This window comes from Perna viridis, chromosome 5 (assembly GCF_037379345.1).
Source record: "Perna viridis isolate PV_CMFRI_1.1 ecotype Kerala chromosome 5, ASM3737934v1, whole genome shotgun sequence".
NCBI lineage: Eukaryota > Metazoa > Mollusca > Bivalvia > Mytilida > Mytilidae > Perna > Perna viridis.
In genome coordinates, this window is record NC_142449.1 from 30,324,089 (window position 1) to 30,343,432 (window position 19,344).

The 19,344-nt window shown below is 31.2% G+C and overlaps 1 protein-coding gene and 1 long non-coding RNA gene across 7 annotated transcripts in view; one reads left to right on the forward strand and one right to left on the reverse strand.

The window, feature by feature from the left end:
* LOC148617029 (zinc finger homeobox protein 3-like) overlaps positions 1 to 19,344 on the reverse strand; it is a 161,471-nt gene that overhangs the window by 99,359 nt on the left and 42,768 nt on the right. For all 5 annotated transcript variants that reach the window (XM_088584296.1, XM_088584297.1, XM_088584294.1 and 2 more), the window contains one exon: positions 6,072 to 6,132. The gene's annotated coding sequence lies outside the window, so the exon portion shown is untranslated. The remainder of the gene's footprint in view (positions 1 to 6,071; positions 6,133 to 19,344) is intronic.
* On the forward strand, positions 1,883 to 7,701 carry LOC148617031 (uncharacterized). 2 transcript variants are annotated; one of them, XR_015922379.1, is made up of 3 exons: positions 1,883 to 2,453; positions 4,379 to 4,496; positions 6,264 to 7,701. It is a non-coding gene; the product is annotated as an uncharacterized LOC148617031 (long non-coding RNA). The 2 variants fall into 2 exon arrangements; XR_015922378.1 differs by lacking the exon at positions 1,883 to 2,453 and having other exon boundaries at positions 4,137 to 4,496.

Consider the following 19,344-nt stretch of genomic DNA (forward strand, 5'->3'; position numbering starts at 1 on the left):
AAAAGGGAGACAGTGTTAGACCCCTTTAGAACAGGAAGTAACCAACAGAAGGAGAAAATTGCAGAGAGCTATTAAAAGATAATGTGACAACAACTCCTACATGAATCTTAACTTGACTAATAACAAACCACCAAAAAATATAATATATAAGCAAAACTCTCTATCTTCTGTAGTTTATATAGACATGGAATATAAAAATTGAAAACTACAGATAAAGAAGTTCAAAACAATTAAAAAAGAAAAGTATGAAAAATTTGGAGGCCATGTTTGTTTTAAAGTACTTATGCCAAATCCGAGACAATTTTAATTTATCGTGACATGGTATAATGCATAATGAAAGAAAAGTAAATAAACTTATCAGTGAAATTAAATTGTTCATTTCAATGTAATGAGGGGGCTATAAGCCTGATAACAGACAAATATTGGGATTTTTAAAGTAGACAAATTAACAATAAACTTTATAAGTACCAATGTTATGGTCTTGTCCTATTTGTATATCTAGTATTATTAGCAGCAATAAAATTACCACCTTAACTTTGAAAATGGGATAAAAATAGGACATTTTCAAAATAAATTCTTTGATGAAGAATTTTAAAGATAGATGGAGTTAATAAAATCACTTACATAAAGATGCTATCAATAATTCAATATAATTAAATATAAGTGTATCAGAAATAAATAACAGTTGCTCTAAAGCATATGTTATGCCTCCCCCCCCCCCCCATTTTTTCAGTGTTTATTTTCTATAGCTCATGTCTCAGTTTCATAAAAAAAACTCACATTAAACTTTTCCTCAAAATCTTCTTAAACACAAATCAGTTGAAAGAGTAACCAAGGGAACCAAGATTCTAGCGAAATCAAAAGAATATAATCCAGGGACAAAGACCAGACATGAAAAACAGACATACACAACAAAGAACAAAAAGTAACTAAAATAAAGATACAAGTAATAAAGTATCAATGTCCCCCACAATAAAAAATGTGGAAAATTTTAAAATTCACTGAAATTTTCTATGTCCAAAGGCCATAACTTCCATACAAATCAATCAACCGTAACCAAAGTTGAACTTAATTTGTAACTTCTCATAGTAAGACTACATACAAAAGATAAAATCAATTGGTAAAAGCATCAAGTGTGGAAAACTGTAAATTCACTGAAATTTTCGAAGTCCGTGTCACAGTGGACAACAAAAGTAAATGAGCAACTCAGAATTGATGATTTGAGAATAAACTCAAGGATCTGAGGAAAGCCTCAATTTGAGATTTGTTTATGAAACCCAGGCCTTACACAAAGAAGAGGCTCCCAGGAGCCTGAATCACTCACCTGCTTAAATGTTTGCTTTTTGAAGGCAACACCTCTAACAAGGAGTTGTCTGACAATTTTGACTCAATGAAGACTTTGGTAGGACTTATTATGAGGATCATTTCATCAACTGAAAGTTTCTTTCTATCTATTATATTTATCAAGATATTGGTTTAAAACTGCTAAAAACATCAACACTATTTTTTGCCTTTAACTTTGCAGACTATTGTAGCCCTTATAGAAAGGATCATTTCTGCAACTGAAAGAATTAGGCTAAACCTGACAATATTGGAAAGGTATGAGAAAAACTTCTGACCCCTTTGTTCTATTTTTAGTAACTGCAACCAAGTTTTTTTGGAGGGATCAATAATCCCCACATCAGATCTATGCAGAAAATCCTAAGGAATTTTCATACTAAGTGTGAAACCCTTGATAAAGTTTGAATTTTAGTTTGATCAGAGTTATGGCCATTTAAAGTTGTTTTTACTCCCCAATTTTTTTGCTTTGTGGCTGGGTATGTCTAATTGGATGCCCTATTTTTATTTTCGTATCTTTTGACAATATTTATATATAACTGCATTTCAGTATCAAATTTGGGAAGTTAGTACTTCCTTAAAACAGACTGAAACTGTGACTGTTGGAAATTCTTAGTTTTCGAAACACTTCTTTTGGATATGTTAATTCATTTGTGAACTATTTCACAATATAACCAAGTAGACATATCAATTAATACATAAACATATAGAATATCAATCACTGCTTCAATTAACCCATAATCAACCCATTAAAAAAATCAGGAAATTTCATGTCAAACTTCTTAGAAATAAAGGAAACAAGTACTTGTATATTTACTTAAAGAATACAATAGATTCGTCATTTGTCAATGTATGTGTTAGGATGCAGGTTAAAATCAAATTCAAAACCATGGGAAATAATAATAATGATTTATGATATTTTAAATTATATACGCAACAGCTTCTAGGAAAATTGACTTTAAATAGTTAAAATTAAGGAAGTTATACTCTATCTTTCTAATATCTGAAGACATAAAACAGCTCATTAAAAACATATCTAAACAAACAAACCTTGTGGAGAGACATCAATAAGTACTGATAATGTATAATTTGTTTATATGAGGAAGAATGATCAGGTCAGGCCCAAATTCAGCATTTAAATATTGTCAAAAATATGCTATTTTATATTTTAAGGGCTTGAACACCTATTTTCACAGCATTAGTCACATATGTTAAGACAATAGCATTGATGTATTAGTGAATCAAAGGGAAGGGGGTAGAACTTGCTCTTTTGCAGGAAAATATCTGTTATTTTTGTGCAAAATTTAGGCAAAAATAAGCAAATGATGGCCCATAACCATCTTTTATGCATTTAGCCTCCCAATTATTACTTACCCCCACAATAGAGTAAGAATATAAAGTCAAATAAAGTAAGAATTTTCAGTATACCTATAGTACAAATAAACTGCTGTTATACAAACATCTCCAAATCTACTGTATGTATGTGATTAAAGGGATATAATGAAGGGACTAAATCTAGATGTCCTTATTCAATAGTTGATACATAGTATCTGAAGTTGACTTTCTACAAGTCTCTTTGTATCAGAATTTTATAAAATATACATGTATATATCTACACTGTTAACTTATTCAGTATTCATCTGCAATACTGCAGAAAGATAGCAAATGAATATTTAATAGTATTGATATCAATTTTTTTTTTAATTTTATACATTTCAGAGAGACTTATAGCAAGTCTATACCTACCACCTTTTGTTAATTTTGTGCAAAACTTGAGCAAAAATGTGCAAATTATAGCACTTTTTTTTATAAATTTCTGGATTGCACCCCTCTATTTATGAATTTCTTGATACACCCCTGTACACCAAAATATTAACAGCATGTGATCTAGTTTCAGATACAATCTAGTTTATTTTAATGAACAGTCATTATAGTATCCTTTCACATTTGGTCCGGAAACCGTCTTTTAAATTATAATCATCTCGCTAATCATACTCTTAATAATGAGTTTGAAATAATCATTTAAAGATCATTAACAACTGAAAATTTGGGAATAATAAATGCCATTAAAAGTCAAATGTTTTAAAAACTGATAATCGGCAAATTGCCTCCTCAGCGACCTTAATTATAAACAGGATGTGATGACATTTTGGCAGACACTTCAATTTTTTTGTGCATGTACAAGTATTTTGAAAAGTAAAATTTGGAAAATTAGGCAATTATGAAAGTGCAGATAAACTAATTTTATATAAACTTTTATTTTGATGAAAATTTAGATTATGGATGCATCTCCAATAAAAATAGAATATCAGAAAATTGATGTCTGAACATATTTGGAAAAATGACATAAAGATAACAAACAGTGACTAGTCACATTAGTACTTTTAAGCTACATAACAAACCCTTGAATTTTTAAAATGACCTTAAAAATGCTAGAAAGTGTACAACAACAATTTATCTCCATAAGATTGTCTTCTATTCAGAGAACTAAGACTTGAATCAAAGAATACAAAAAATACCAATCAGATACATGTATATTGCAAATTTTGATATCCAGTATACATGTTTTCAAGCCGTAACCTCTCATTAGAAATCTGGTTCCTCTAATGGACAAAAATGTCCAGTATTTTCCATTAAAAACTATTAAAGATAGCTATCAAAGTAACATGTAAATATAATCTTTGATTTGTTACGAAGTTCAAGATCAAAACATATCATGAATAAATGTCTTTAATAGATGTTAGATAACAAGTTAAATAATTCCATTTTCATATTTTCAACATGCCTTTTAAATGACTAATTGGTTTTTTTTTAAAGTATCTTATTTAGAAACTTATTTCACATCAAATATTAAATATGATTTCCTTCTCGATGAGTTTCTTTGTGGGAAAATAAATTTAGTAACAAGTTTCATATGAAACTTTAATTACCAAAAATTTGTAGCTACTTCATGTTATTTGCACACCTCTTAAATACGTCATTTTTAATTTAAATTTTGAATTTTATAATTGCTAATTAGCATATTTAAATTAAAATCTAGGAGTGGTCCATTCCATCACATGCCAAGATTCAGAAACACATAACAGCAGGATACCACTGTCGCAGTGAGCTCCAAATGAGTGCAACAAAAACCACTAACTGAAATTTTTACATCTAAGGTAAATACAAACTCTGTTTAAGGAACAAAACCAATTAAAAAGATGACAAGAGTGGTTTATAATATATTCAGCTATGGTAAAATTAATACCCTTTTCATTGTCCTATTAAGAGCAGAAATTGGAGAATAAAACTTGTTTTTCTTTTCCATTCTGAATGGCCACTGTGAAATTTAAAGATGATCCTGAACTACCTAAGTCAATGCTTCATTAAACTCGCAAATGTATCACAATCAGATTTATCATTTCTTATGCTAAAATCTTCTCCTATAAATGCTTTCTCACGAAATTATAGGCCCATCCTCTTAACACAAACAAAAACAACATGTTGATTAGAAAAACGGAACCGTTGGCATAGCATGTTCAATTCATTGATCAACAATGTCCCTTCTCACAAATTGTCATAGGGCTTCATTAAAACTATAACCTCTGAACACTGACCATTTATTTTCCCACTAGACAAATAGTGCTATGTTGAGATTGTTTAAGCAAGTGATGTAAATTGGTGCATAAATGGTCTGTAAACCCTATCAAATGCTACTGTTCTTCCAGTGAAGATTGTCAAATTTTACCTTGTTCTGTTCGGAATCCTGTTTAATTTAATTTTTTTTTGTTTTTGTTTTTTATTTTGGCAGAAAAATGTTCAAACCCTCACATTTATTAATCTTTTGTTATCAATTTCATACTTTGTTTTTAAAACTTATTAATGTTGTAGCAACATGCAAATTGCAACACCATGTAACATCGGCATCGTGTTAGTTGTAAGTGATTTGGAATGTTACACACTTTTAAAAGAAAAAAAATATAGTTTTTGCTAAAATTAACACATTCACGGTGTCCTTCTCAATCACCTAAACACCTCTAATGTAGAAAAGAAAACTTAACTTATTCTTGATACAAAAGTCAAGCAAGGTAAAAAAGCACACTTACCTTATTCCTGGTGCACAAGCTAAGTAGGAAAGCAAATTTACCATGTTCTTTGTACACAAATGATGAAGGAAAGTGTTCACCTAATTCATGGTACACAAATGGTGTTACAAAAGCAATCAGGACTCCTGAGCCTTTCTAGTTACATAAAAAAAAAGCCTCAGAGGCACTAAGCAGAAGAATCTGTCTGGAATTTGACCGATCCAATTCTAAAATTATAGTTTTACTGGTTGAAACTTTTACCATTACTTTTTTTTCAAGCTCCTTCCATCATGCCACAATTCTTGACTGAGTTATTGTCCTTTATTTCTAGTGATATCTAAGCAATTTTTTAGTGCCACTTGGTAGATAGAACTACTTAGAGTCACATCTGACTACAATTCTGGCAAATTTTCAAGAAAAAATTCTCCTTTCTGCATCCAAAGTTATTTTTTAGTGTAGCCAAAATGGCCTAGTCGGTTCAATTAGTAGGAAGGCACACTTACCTTATTCTTGGTACATAAAGCCAGGAAAGCATATTTACCTTATTCTTGATACATTTACAATGCAGGAAAGCACACTTACCATATTTTTGATACACAAATAATGTAAGAAAGCAAGCTATTATTATTCTTAACATGTTGATTATGGTACATACGAAAACACACATACCTTTTCAATACACACATTATCTTCCCTTCAATTCTAGTATCTCTCTCTTTTTATTTTACTTCTGAAATGAAATAAAAGAAGTCTGACATAAAAGATAGGTATTTAGTACATATTTGTGACAATTTTACTCAGAGCAGGATATGTTTTTTAAGACATTTTAACTTAAAATCAAATACATATATTACATTTTAGATTTTGTGAAAGATTGATGCTACAGTATAATGAAACAGAAATATGCCCAAAACTTAAAAGTGGCTAAACTCAATTTGTACAGGAAATAAGAGGCTCCAATATTGCAACTTTTCAACTGGATACAGAAATTTAACTAGAACTCAGCAATTTTTTACTAAGCATACAGAGGAAATATAATGGTGACTTAACTTCTAAATACATCTAAATGAATTATCCAAAGTGTTGTTTGTTTGTTGTTAGTTTCTGAAGGTCTTCCTGATCTCACTTTGATTTGCCAAAGGTCACATGTTCTTTTGGATCAATGAAAATTTATCACAACAAACAATAATACTTTTACAACTGTACAAAATATGTACATGAGATATGTGAATTGTGTTGTGTCTGTAAACTTGATTTTTTAATTATAACGTAATTCGTCCCATAATTACGGTAAACAGGCTTAATCAATACCATTAAAGAAATTTCTCTTACATAGAATTGTTCAACAAGAGCTGGAGATACAATATAACAGCCAGATATAAGGATAAAGGCCTGTCTGTTTTGAGGAGGAAGTCTCCTTTTTTAATTGTTATTTGAAGGATCTTCAACTTCATGACAGTCGCCCCATCTCATTTAAAAGTAAATAAAGCTATTTCTAAACAATATTCCAAGAGCCTCTTCTCAGACTTTTTAAATTCTGACCTTTAAATATTACGAAGACGACATTCAACGTTTTAATAACGTCAATAATACTTAGAGCTTCAATCAGACAGTTTAACCCTGAAAACAACACGACAGTGTGCTAATTTCATTAGGAAGCTAATATCGGTATTGATTTGTGGAGATGTCTATATACAATTATACAATTTTGATGTGCAAATGTTCGTACTGGGGCTTAATGAAAATGACTAAAAGAAATAATCTTCGCCAAAACGTCATTGCCATATATCAAGACCATGGAGAAATTTATTCCATAAAGTCATGTATAATAAAACCAAATGCCTGTTGCTCTTCCTTGATTAAATTTCTAATTATTTTAACTTTGCCAGCAGATTTTTTACAGACTTCTTCCTCTGTGTCAGTTTTTATGAAATAAAGCGTCTGTATTAAGAAGAGTAAATCATAATCCAAATGATACTTTATTGATTGCGATTCTAATGTCTATTTTTATACCCTGTTTATAAACGTATCGGGCATATAGATTATGTTGTACAACTGTTAATTTTTTTGAAATTATTGCAAAGTTTTTACTATTGCACAAAATGCTAGATGGTTGTTTCCCCAATTATCACAACTTGCTTTTTTGAATTTTTAATATGATTGTTCTGGTACGATACTTTCCTCGCTATTGCAAATGATAAAATTCAAATTCTAGTCATTCATCACATTATTGCAAGTATAAATGCATGCAATAATTTCATTCACAATACTTCAATAATAAAGTCATGCAATACTTTCATTTTGAGTTTTGTCATTAATTGTGACTGATTATGAAGGAGCACTAGGGTTTTAATGAAACTTTGACCAGCAACATAAAGTAACTAAACAACCAAGTACAGGTAAAAAATTAACCGACAATGTCACAATAATATAAGTGGGTGTGTGTCTTCATTTGACCAGTGTGACCAATGGTGTATATGAACTTTAACAGCACATCATCAGTGATTTTGTCCCTTGTTTTAGAACAGTCTTAACCCTTTATTTTCAGGAAATTTTTGCTGTATTTTCAACACATTGGGAAAATATTTAACAAGGGACAGAAACACGTCATATCCAGATCTGCAACTGAAAACCGATACTGAACTGGCAAATATGTACTCCCAATATTCATTACAGTCACGACTTGCAGAAAAAATCATTCTCCAGAAGTGAAGTATCAGACTGAGATATCACATCTCAAGGAATATGTCACTTGATTCTGTACCTGGTTTTCAAAAAATTATGCGTAATAATCTGAAATTCTGCTCCCTTTGGGAAAAATATTTTTCAACATTTTTGGGGCAACAGCCAGATATTCGGCTGCAATAAAAGGGTAACAAAATTACTGACCATCTAGCCGCTCATTAATACTGTCTTAAATTACAGTGCTTGACTCATTAGAAGATTGCTAATTAAGGAGGTAGACCTAAGGTAAGGGACATAACTACTTACAAATCATTGGAACGTTTGTATTCAGCATTTTGCATCAATCTCATACAAGCATCAAAGTAACTTGGATTAATTTCATTCTGTTTCAAATGAAAGCTTGATAGGCTTTGGTGAAATTGAATATAATACAAACATATCACTGATTTCAAGAGTTATGTCTTTTACCTTAAGTCTACCTCTTTAAAATGAGAGTATTTGGTAGACATAGAGGAGTAGGTAAAAAGATACAGTAATACTAAGGGTAAACCCCTAAGCCTGGTTGTATTGGATAATATATAATAAAACTGCAGCCCATCTTTAAGTCAATATGTAAAATTATTATAAAGACAGCTTGACAAGAAATAATTACGGAACTGTTTGTTTCGTTGAACAAGATACACTTATTTAATCATATTCATGAGAGACTCATGTAAGTTCTTTCTGTCTGTCTGTCTGTCTGTCTGTCCATCTGTAATGCCTGTCCATTGTGATTCCAGAAATTTTGGAAAGGAGAAGGGTTCTATCTTATCATTTGGTCAATTTTGCCCAAAAATGCACAAAATTTAACAAAATTTCAAACAAAAGAAGGTGTTCCAACTGCTGGAACTCCTAGATCAACAAAAGAGCATTTAGAATCTTGAACCTTAAGTATTGTTAGAGAAAGAAACTTCTATAAAAAGTTGTCGTGTGTGACTGCTGTGTATGATTGATAGATTATGGTTTAAAAACCCTACAGAAGTTATTTTCTGCATTGCAGGATGAGAATGATTGACTATATTGAATAGTCGGTGCATTAAAGTACTCGTTGAAACACAACTTTCTTGTACTAGCTCACAGGAATAATAGAAAGAGTAATCAGGGGAACCAAGATTCTAATGGAAATCAAAAGAATGTTATCTAGGGACAAAGACCAGACATGAAAAACAGACTAACACAACAAAAAACATAAAGTAACTAAAAATTGTGATATATACAAAATAACAAAAGTAAATGAACAACTCGGACTTCACTAAAAACTGGGAGCATGGTACAGTAAGCATCCTCTGCTTTTCTAGAAACACCCGCCGAGTTGCGTCTGAGTCAAGTCGGGGGTAGACCAAAGAGGAAAGGAAAACTATGACATGTTGAACACATCAGTTTTAGAACACAGGTATAGGCTTGCCATCGCACTCAGATACACTGTTCTGACTAAAAGCAAACAATTAGTCTTGGTGGAAAAGTAGTGAGTATCAATTTTAAAGTTTTTGGTGTAACTTTAAAAGAGCAAGAGATGGAACTCACAACCTCTCCTATTCATGGTAAGCATGCACCAAAGGCAGTGAAATAGTGTAAGAGCTAGAGTTACAGGGACACATTTCCATTTGTTTTTAAGATTTTTTACTACATGGTATACATGCCAATAAGCATTATTAAGTCCTGAGAATACCTTGAACTCAGATTAACAACCTAAATACCTGTATGTCCCTATGGTTATCAATTAACAAAGTTGTAATGCCAACTTTAACGATAATAGACCAATTCAATTAATTAAATACAAAAATACTTTTTGATAAATCATTCCAATTAATAAAATCGGACATGAAATTATCAGTGTTCAGGCTGTAACAAGCTGCTGCCATGGTAACAAGCATAAAATGTCACATATTACATTTTTTATTTTAGATGAAAAAAAATATTGCTTAAAATTAATGAGAAATTCAGGTCTAATTATTTCAGAAACTTCTAGAAGTAGAACAAATGAATTTTACATTTCTTTTTAACCACAATTAATGAAATATATAAATCTTACAAAATATAGAGTTTCATTTTAATTAGAAATCCCACATTCATCATGATTTTAATTGAATCATAATCTAGGCATTCTGATCAAGGATGTGAGCACTGAATTTACATCATGAATTTCAATTCATATATTATATGTTTGTTTGTTATGTCTCTCTTGGGTTCCTTGGTTTTGTCTTAGTCTCTTGATATATTTTAGACTTCTGTTTAAAGTTAAACAAAAGAAAATGTAGTATTCTTCAATATATTAGTTGATGGAATGATTAATGTCAATTGGCATGCATTTCAGGTTAAGAACATTTGACCAAGTAAACAAACAGACTCTCTTTGTATAAGCTGACCTAGATTTTAAGTGTGAAGCATGTCATCCAACTCCGACAAACAAAATCAACTATTCTTATTGATTGATTGATTGATTATGGTTTAACATCTTATGGCAGATATTTCATGCATTTCAGGACGTGAATGATTGACCAATCAAATGGACCCTGTTTTTAACTTGTCCAACACACTGTGCCAGATCTATATTGTGCTATTTCACAGAAGCAACCTCACTCAGACACATTAGTCTGACTACAAGCCAACCAGTCCTCACTCTATCCCCTATTGTTCCTTATTTAGCAGTCATCAATCTAGCTCTTACATGTTGTGTACTTAGAGGAGCAACTGTGACTTACAGTTTTTGCATTTTGCATTTTAATCAAACAAATGACTTCCCATACTAAGGGAGAGCACTCTACCATGAGACCACCATAGTAGGTATAGCACATAACCCAAGAAGCTTACCAAAATTTAAGAAATCATTAGAATTTTTACATATAAGAAAAAAAGGTGATTTAAAACAATATTTTGTAACAATAAGGAATTAACTCATCAGTAATATAACAGTCTAAGCCTTATCTATATAAAGCCATATAATGAATTTGAAACCAATCCATTCATTGGGAGTCAAGACAGATGCAACAAAATTTGTACAGACAGAATGACAAGGTGATTTTACTTGTTCTGTAGGGGAATAAAAGTCCAAAATACAAGTTTTGATCATTATATAATTATTACAACCAAATGATTAACAACACTAATAAAAATACAAGAATTGCAAAAAATTCAGACTATACAATGATGATTTTATTTCTTACAGGAGCCAATCCAGATACTTTGAAAAAGGGGGATGCCAGCTGAGGTTCCTCAGTAAAAGGGGGGTGCTAGAACATTATTTTCCATTTTTAGTCTGTTTTAAAAATGAAGATGACCACTTTTCCAATAAAAAGGAGAGGTGTCAACTCCCTAAACCCACTCCATCTGCCAATGATCTTAAGATAGATACAATACAATCAAGTTCTGCATCTTTAATTCTGTAATTAAGGACTATTAACCATTTAGCACTGTAGATAGTTGAAGATTAGTTCAAATTTAAATATTATTTTCAAGTTCCAGTCCCAGACCTACAACAAAGGTTTGTGCCTATGTAAAGAACGGTGCGTTTGATTTCTGTTAGACAATATGAGTATCAAGTATTTTGTGTAAGAAAACAGTTGTTTTTGATTTTTTGAAAGATACAATGGACTTTGGATGTACCTAATATTTAAATTTTAATTGATTCTACACCCAGGTAGTTTCATATAATTCATTACCAGCAAATGTTATCCTTCAAATAATTCAACAAAATGCTTTTCAAACATTATATTAAATCATTGGATTAAGCCAGATTAAAATTTAAGAATGGAAACTGTGATATCACAGCTTTATCTTTGAACATTCATTTTATTGCTAATGACTAAAACTTCTACTGATTAAGAAAAAATGCTAAAAAAAAAAATTGAAGCATTACATTATCTGTGGTAAAGTGATTTTAAGCTTTTATCATTGATGACAATCTCTTAATGTTAACATTATTTCAAAATTTCTGATCTTTGCCAAGTTTTGCTTAGAGCATAATCGCTAATTTAAGGCTTAATGAAAGATAAGGAGAGCTCCCTAAAAATCATAATTACCAAAACACAGGATACGGTTAGCAACTGCAATTCATCAACGCCATAATCTTATCAAAATGATATCAACAGAACTGCTAATTTTCATCAAGAACAATTTTTTCGAATTTTCCAATGATTTCACCTTTATATATAAACCATATGCATTGATAATAAATCACAATTGTGAAAAAAAATCTTGATTACAGACTAAGATAATGTATAGGTGCAGTAATTAACCCAGGTCAATCTCCAGCAGGGGATCATACCAAAGCTGATCCCTCTCTAAATTTCTCTTATCTATCCCTCTAGCATTAATTGCTTCTGAAATTAACAGAACAGTGCACATCAGATTGAGATTTTCCAGAAACTGAATAAAATAATATAATTAGTTTCACTACTGGATTAAATTACAATTGAACACAAATTGTGTACAAAGATAGATAACCCAAATGAGATAAGGGAAGTAACCCACTAGCAAACACTGGGTCTCACTAACCACTTATTATGTTTCAAATACATTACATGTTAAAAAAAGTAATTTTCAAATTTTACTGTGATTTCCCAGGAAAATGACATCTTAATGCTGCATACCATTGCGAAGCTTGGAAATATGACTTTCAAAATCATTATGCTAATGGTTCAATGATAGCAGAAATTTTTCACAAAATTGACTTGAATAAAGAATTCTGAAAATCCACATTTTTTTCACAGCACGGAGGCAAATTGCTCACACATATAAACAATATTCATACACCTTTGTAGTAAATTACAAATATGATTTAAAATACTCATTTTCAGCTTAATTTTGACTACTTTTGATCAGCATACACACAAATAATGCACTAATAGTGCATAGATCTCAGTTCAGTGCATTTTTGGTACTACAAAGTTGGGGTGGCCATTTGTACTGGAAGTTGTAAGTGAGACCAAAAATATTCAGGTGGTTTGTTTGTTTTACATTAACATAAAGAAAAAGTCATCTTGTAGCGCTTGTAATTACAGACAGAAAATTCTAAAATCAGCTGCAAAACAATTCAACAAGCAGAACAATACGCCCAACTAAAATAGTAGTTCTAAGTTCCCATTTTTATGAGTGCAAAAATGATACTTGTATGTGATATATCACCTAAAGCATTTTTTAATTGGTATGAATGCATTCAATATGCATTTCAGTTATGTCAGAGATTTCATGCATGTTTTTTTTTTATTAATCAAGTTAGTTTTTTGTTGGAAATGGCAAAATATTTTGAAAGAGACTAACAAAAGTATAGAACCAAGGGTCTGTCTGAAAAAATGGTCAGTAAATTTTCTAAGTATTTTCACTCTGATACAAAAAGAATAAAGAACAACTACTATGATTTTAGTCAAGGGTGATTTAGCAGACCTGCATTTACTAATTTGCAAGTTAGACATATAGTTCATAGTTCCCTTTATCTTCTTGGTATACCCCAGTCATTGATTTCATTAAGCATAACTTAAAAACATCAGTTGTTTCAGCTTTTTTCACAAACAGACAACATTGAATCAGACAAGCAAACAAAACAAAACTAACACAGACATAATTCAAAAAGAAAATTTAACAAAAGTTACTGTAAACAAACCTAGTTTAGTTGGAAATGACAAATAAAGCAACAATGCAGATCAGACCTACATAAGTACCCTACTATCAACTTCAGAACATTACAGCACATGCAATGATGATGTTCAGGAGTTTGAATTGGTCTGCACTTGCTTAATTGTAAGTGTTTGTAAGAATCAGGCAAAATGGGAAAAAAAAAGAAACATGCATGTCAAAAACCTACCGATCTGACGATAAAATATTACTCAAGGATGCTTTCTCTATTGAAAATTACACTTTCTTTTTAATCTCTGCATCACTGGCTTTGCTCAGAAACTTTTCAACAAAATGTTAGAAAAATGAGATTTTTGAAAGCATTATCTACCCCTGAAATGTTCATTTTCAATGCATTTCAATGAAATTGTAACTCAATGGTCCAGTATGATATGGAAAATCTGTTTTCCTTAATTCTGATGGTGGTAATAGTCAAATTACACTATCAAAATGATGGGTTTTGTCATACCATGTTTAATCCATGGCCTGATTCTTACAGCGACTGATAAATAATAAATATACCACTGGACATTGAGAGGAAGATGGGAATTCTTGTCAGACAATTTAAGAGTCAGTTCTGTTAACGACTTAAGGTAAAATTTTGGGTCACTGTTATTTAGTCAAGGGAAGACCAACTCACTACCTACTGAAAATCAACATTGTATGCACTATAATTAATGGTGGTAGATCAGTGCATGGAACTTCATTTAGTCACAAAGTAGAAAGTACAAAAAAAAAAAAAGAAATGGGGAAAATCTAATTACGCCCTGGCACTGTTTTTAGGATCTAAAGTACATGCATTTTTTAACGTCAGCAACATCTGCCCCCAGCCAATGCAATAAAACTTTATTATTTAATTGTTCCATCTATTATTGCAGTCTAGATCCTCAATAACATGAAAACATGTGGCTACATACAATTAATGCTATCAATCCTATTAACAAATTTCTGTTGTTATTAAAATACTTGTTGGAAAAATAAATTATATTAGATTCAGAATGTGATTAGATATAACTATTAGGCCTACACATTTGATGCCTAGGATATTAGGTACCTGGATTCAAATTAAAAACATCAACAGCATGTATCAACATTGTTTTCAATGTAAGAATAACTCATGAAGTATACTGAGTAAATAATAAACGACTCTGAAATAACGATGAGAAATGTATGTCTGTAATACCAAAACATGAAATAAAATACCAGTAAAATAACTCGTAAATTTGTTAGGTAACATTTAGTTTAGTGTAAATGGTGCTTCATGATACAGTAAAATTTTAATGAAATCAAGCTTGTAGAAGTTAGCTATAATTCCATATAAAATTCAGACACTGCAAACACTAGAAGTCAGAAAAGATGCAGAAAACTACCTTTTTTCCATCTACATAGTTCAAATTTTGGGTGGAGAGTGAAAAACTTCAAATTAAACGATCCTTTTTTTTAATCTAAATAAGCCATATATAGATAGGGATTTATGGTTTTTCCTATGGCCACCTAAAGCTATGGGGATTCTCAGTTTATCTAATAGCAAGCAAAAGAAATCCATTTTTTTATGGCAAACGAATATAACTTGTTGGGATTTACCATTTTTTTAACCATGACCAACAAGAGTAACATGGGGATTTACCATTTTTCCTATGACCAACATGAGTAACTTGAGGGGATTTACCATTTTACCAATGTCCATCTAATACAACTGTAGGGGATTTACCTTTTTCTCATGGCCACCCAGAGTAAATCTTGGCAATCTCAAAAGCTATCTTTAATAATTGCTTGATACAAATATTTAATACTATCTTATAGACAGGAAAATCAGTGATACTTTCAATACAATGAACCTCTCAAGAACGAACTTAAAATCAACAGTCAAAATTAAGATATTATCTAAATGTTGAAATCTTGGTTCCAGACATGAACAACTAATAACAATAAAAATAGCATGAAAAAACTTTATAGATATTTTCTAATTCATAAAACACTTAACACCACTGGAAATTGATGCTCAGGCAACAAAGCATAATTCTTACAGAAACCCATTTCCTTAATTATCATCTAATTTGATAATTAGACAGAAAAGCTAGAAATAGGTACAATCTTCATAATGATTTACTATTGCAATAAACATAAATTGGCTTCAATGCAAATTTCTTTTATTATTGCTGTGCTTTTCAAGTGCTCCCTCCACTGACAAATATTTCATATTTCGATTATACAGTACAAAATTGAACCAGCTAAAAACCAATCCCACTGGAAATTGTAAGGTAAATAAAATCATCATTGTATAGTCTGAATTTTTTGCAATTCTTGTACTTTTATTAGTGTTGTTAATTATTTGGTTGTAATAATTATATAATGATCAAAACTTGTATTTTGGACTTTTATTCCCCTACAGAACAAGTAAAATCACCTTGTCATTCTGTCTGTACAAATTTTGTTGCATCTGTCTTGACTCCCAATGAATGGTTTGGTTTCAAATTCATTATATGGCTTTATATAGATAAGGCTTAGACTGTTATATTACTGATGAGTGAATTCCTTATTGTTACAAAATATTGTTTTAAATCACCTTTTATTCTTATATGTAAAAATTCTAATGATTTCTTAAATTTTGGTAAGCTTCTTGGGTTATGTGCTATACCTACTATGGTGGTCTCATGGTAGAGTGCTCTCCCTTGGTATGGGAAGTCATTTGTTTGATTCTTTGCTAAGTCAAACTAAAAATGCAAAATGCAAAAACTGTAAGTCACTATTTCTCCTCTTAGTACACAACATATAAGAGCTAGATTGATGACTGCTAAGTAAGGAACAATAGGGGATAGAGTGAGGACTGGTTGGCTTGTAGTCAGACTAATGTGTCTGAGTGAGGTTGCTTCTGTGAAATAGCACAATATAGATCTGGCACAGTGTGTTGGACAAGTTAAAAACTGGGTCCATTTGATTGGTCAATCATTCACGTCCTGAAATGCATGAAATATCTGCCATAGGATGTTAAACCGTAAGTAATCATAATAAATCCCTACCGGTGCACCTGGTCCATGCTCCCAGTTTTTAGTGGATACAAAGTTGCTCATTTGCTTTTGTTACTTTGTATGTATGATTTTAGTTACTTTATGTTCTTTGTTGTGTATGTCTGTTTTCCATGTCTGGTCTTTGTCTGGATTACATTCTTTTGTTTACCGCTATAACCTTGATTCCCTTGACTACTCCTGGTATGCAGTTATATAAATTCTTTGTCTTTTCCACATATCCTGAAAGTTCATGATGTCGTAATTTCCACAAGTTACCAATATATTTTCAGAGCTGCTAAAGACCAAAAATACGAAAAATTTTTCCAGACATTTTACCATTATCTTTTCTATTTTCTTCTATTTGCAAAAAAGGCAAAAATTAGAAGATAATAAAATTGCATATGAAAATAAGTCAAACTCTTAGAATTAATTCCAACTGGACTATAAACAATACTAAATTATACCTAATAAGAATTTTCTACCTCTTTATTTTTCTACTCTTTTTGCATTTAAGATTTTAAAAAAACTTAAAACACTGAAGTACTTCAAACTGAAGTGAAATTTTCCACTACACATAATTATTTAAATTCTATTAAAGCATGTTTTTTTTCTAGATTCATATCAAAACCCAAAAGTCTTTATTTCAGACAATTTTAAATTGCAAATTAATTTTCACCAAAAAGTCAAGACAATGAATTGTAAAGGCTACCATTAAAAAACTTTAAATTGAATTCATCTGATTGAGTTTCTTTATTAAAAGCATTGTCTGCCAAATAATTTGCCCAGAAAACTGTGTAAACAACAAATCTATAGTCTATAAATTAGCTTTTTATTCCATGATAGAAACAAAAGATTAAGACACCATTCCAATGATCACATATTAACGTTAACAGCTTCCTAACGGGTCTAGACTATTTTGGTCATAACGGCCTTTGGTATTAGATCCACAATTTCTTTTACAGGCTCCTTACTTGTAAAAGTCAATTTTTTTCTTTGTTAAAAAGTAGATAAAAAGTTAAAATTCCATTAGCTTGGTAATATTTTTTCTTCTAAAACTGTCATTGAAAAGATCAAATTTTAAATGTATTTATTTTTCTCTATTAGAAGAAATTTCAAAAAAAAGGTAGACAATTTGATTCAAATGCCGTTAGCAGACAAATCAATCAGCCCTGTATGACCTGCAATTCACGACTCAAGGAAGTTGACGTCATTTTTATATAAAGTCCTTAGCATTTTCTTGTGTGTATCACTTTTGACTGGTTTTCCAAGATATTTCTGGATTGGATGGACTCAAACTTGTGATAAACATTTCAAAAATGAGATTGAAATAACGACAAACAAACAAGTCAAATTTCTGTGTCCTTCACTTCAACATACTCATGAAACTTAGTCAGAAAGCCTAAGCAGGTGCAGGATTTCAGGTTAGGGAATGTAAAAAGAATTAAAGGCCAAGTATAGCAAGGCAAGAAAATGTTAGAGTAAAAATTGTGAAAAATCAAGACTTCATGCAATAAAAATGGTTTACCATTTTTAGGAAAAAAGGGAGGGTGTCAAAAGCTAAGCACATTTTTACCTTGGATCTGTGCCTTGAAAGTTCATTGAATGTGATGTAATTCATTATTTATTCAATAAAAGGATTTATTCCCCCTTTTTTAACCCTTATTATTAGTTTAATTTCTAAAACAATATTTCATTTCATATTTTTTCCATAGGGAACCAATTTATAGCATGCATTTAAAAAGTTTTAATTTTGATCATAAATCCAATGACTACACAGGAAGGTAGCTACACCATTTGAACAAGTTTCTTGGAAAAAAAAATCACAACCACCACCACTTCTGACAAATAGGCTTCTGGAACAGGGTTATGTTGCTACAAAAATTGAAGTCATCACTACAGAAGTTTTATGGTCATCATCACGGTCATGGATCGTTACGTTGTATCCATCTGTGCTATGAAAACTGATTTGTTTAACATGTCATAGTTTTCCTTTTGACTACCCCGGACTTGACTTTTTCTAAGTATTTCAGTGGGTGTTTCTAGAAAAGCAGAAGACACTTACCCTACCGGTGGACCTGGTCCATGCTCCCAGTTATTAGTGGAGTCCGAGTTGGCTCATTTTGTATGTATGATTATAGTTACTTTATGTTTTTTTTTGTGTATGTCTGTTTTCCCTGGATTACATTCTTTTGATTACCGCTATAACTTTGGTTCCCTTGATTACTCTTAAACCGTATTTATCAATAACTGTTGAAATCCCCTGCGTACTACTCAGTAAAAAACTACTCATTTGCCCTTCACTTTTTTCAAGATTTTCATTTACTTATTTAAGTTTTCAAATAAACATTTTTTAATGTGTAATTTGCATTATATTGAGTAATCAGATATAATTTGTTCCCTCACATTATTTGGAATGAACTGGTCTGCAGTGGTGGATCCGAAATTTTTGAAAAAGGGAGTAGGATGGAGGGGACACTGACTACTCTAAAGGGGAGGGGTTGCTCTAGTAATTTCCAGTTTTTTCCTGAATATCACTACTTTTCCAGTATGATGAAGGGGGTTCCTTGGATCCACCTGCGGTTCAGTAGAATCTTTTTTTT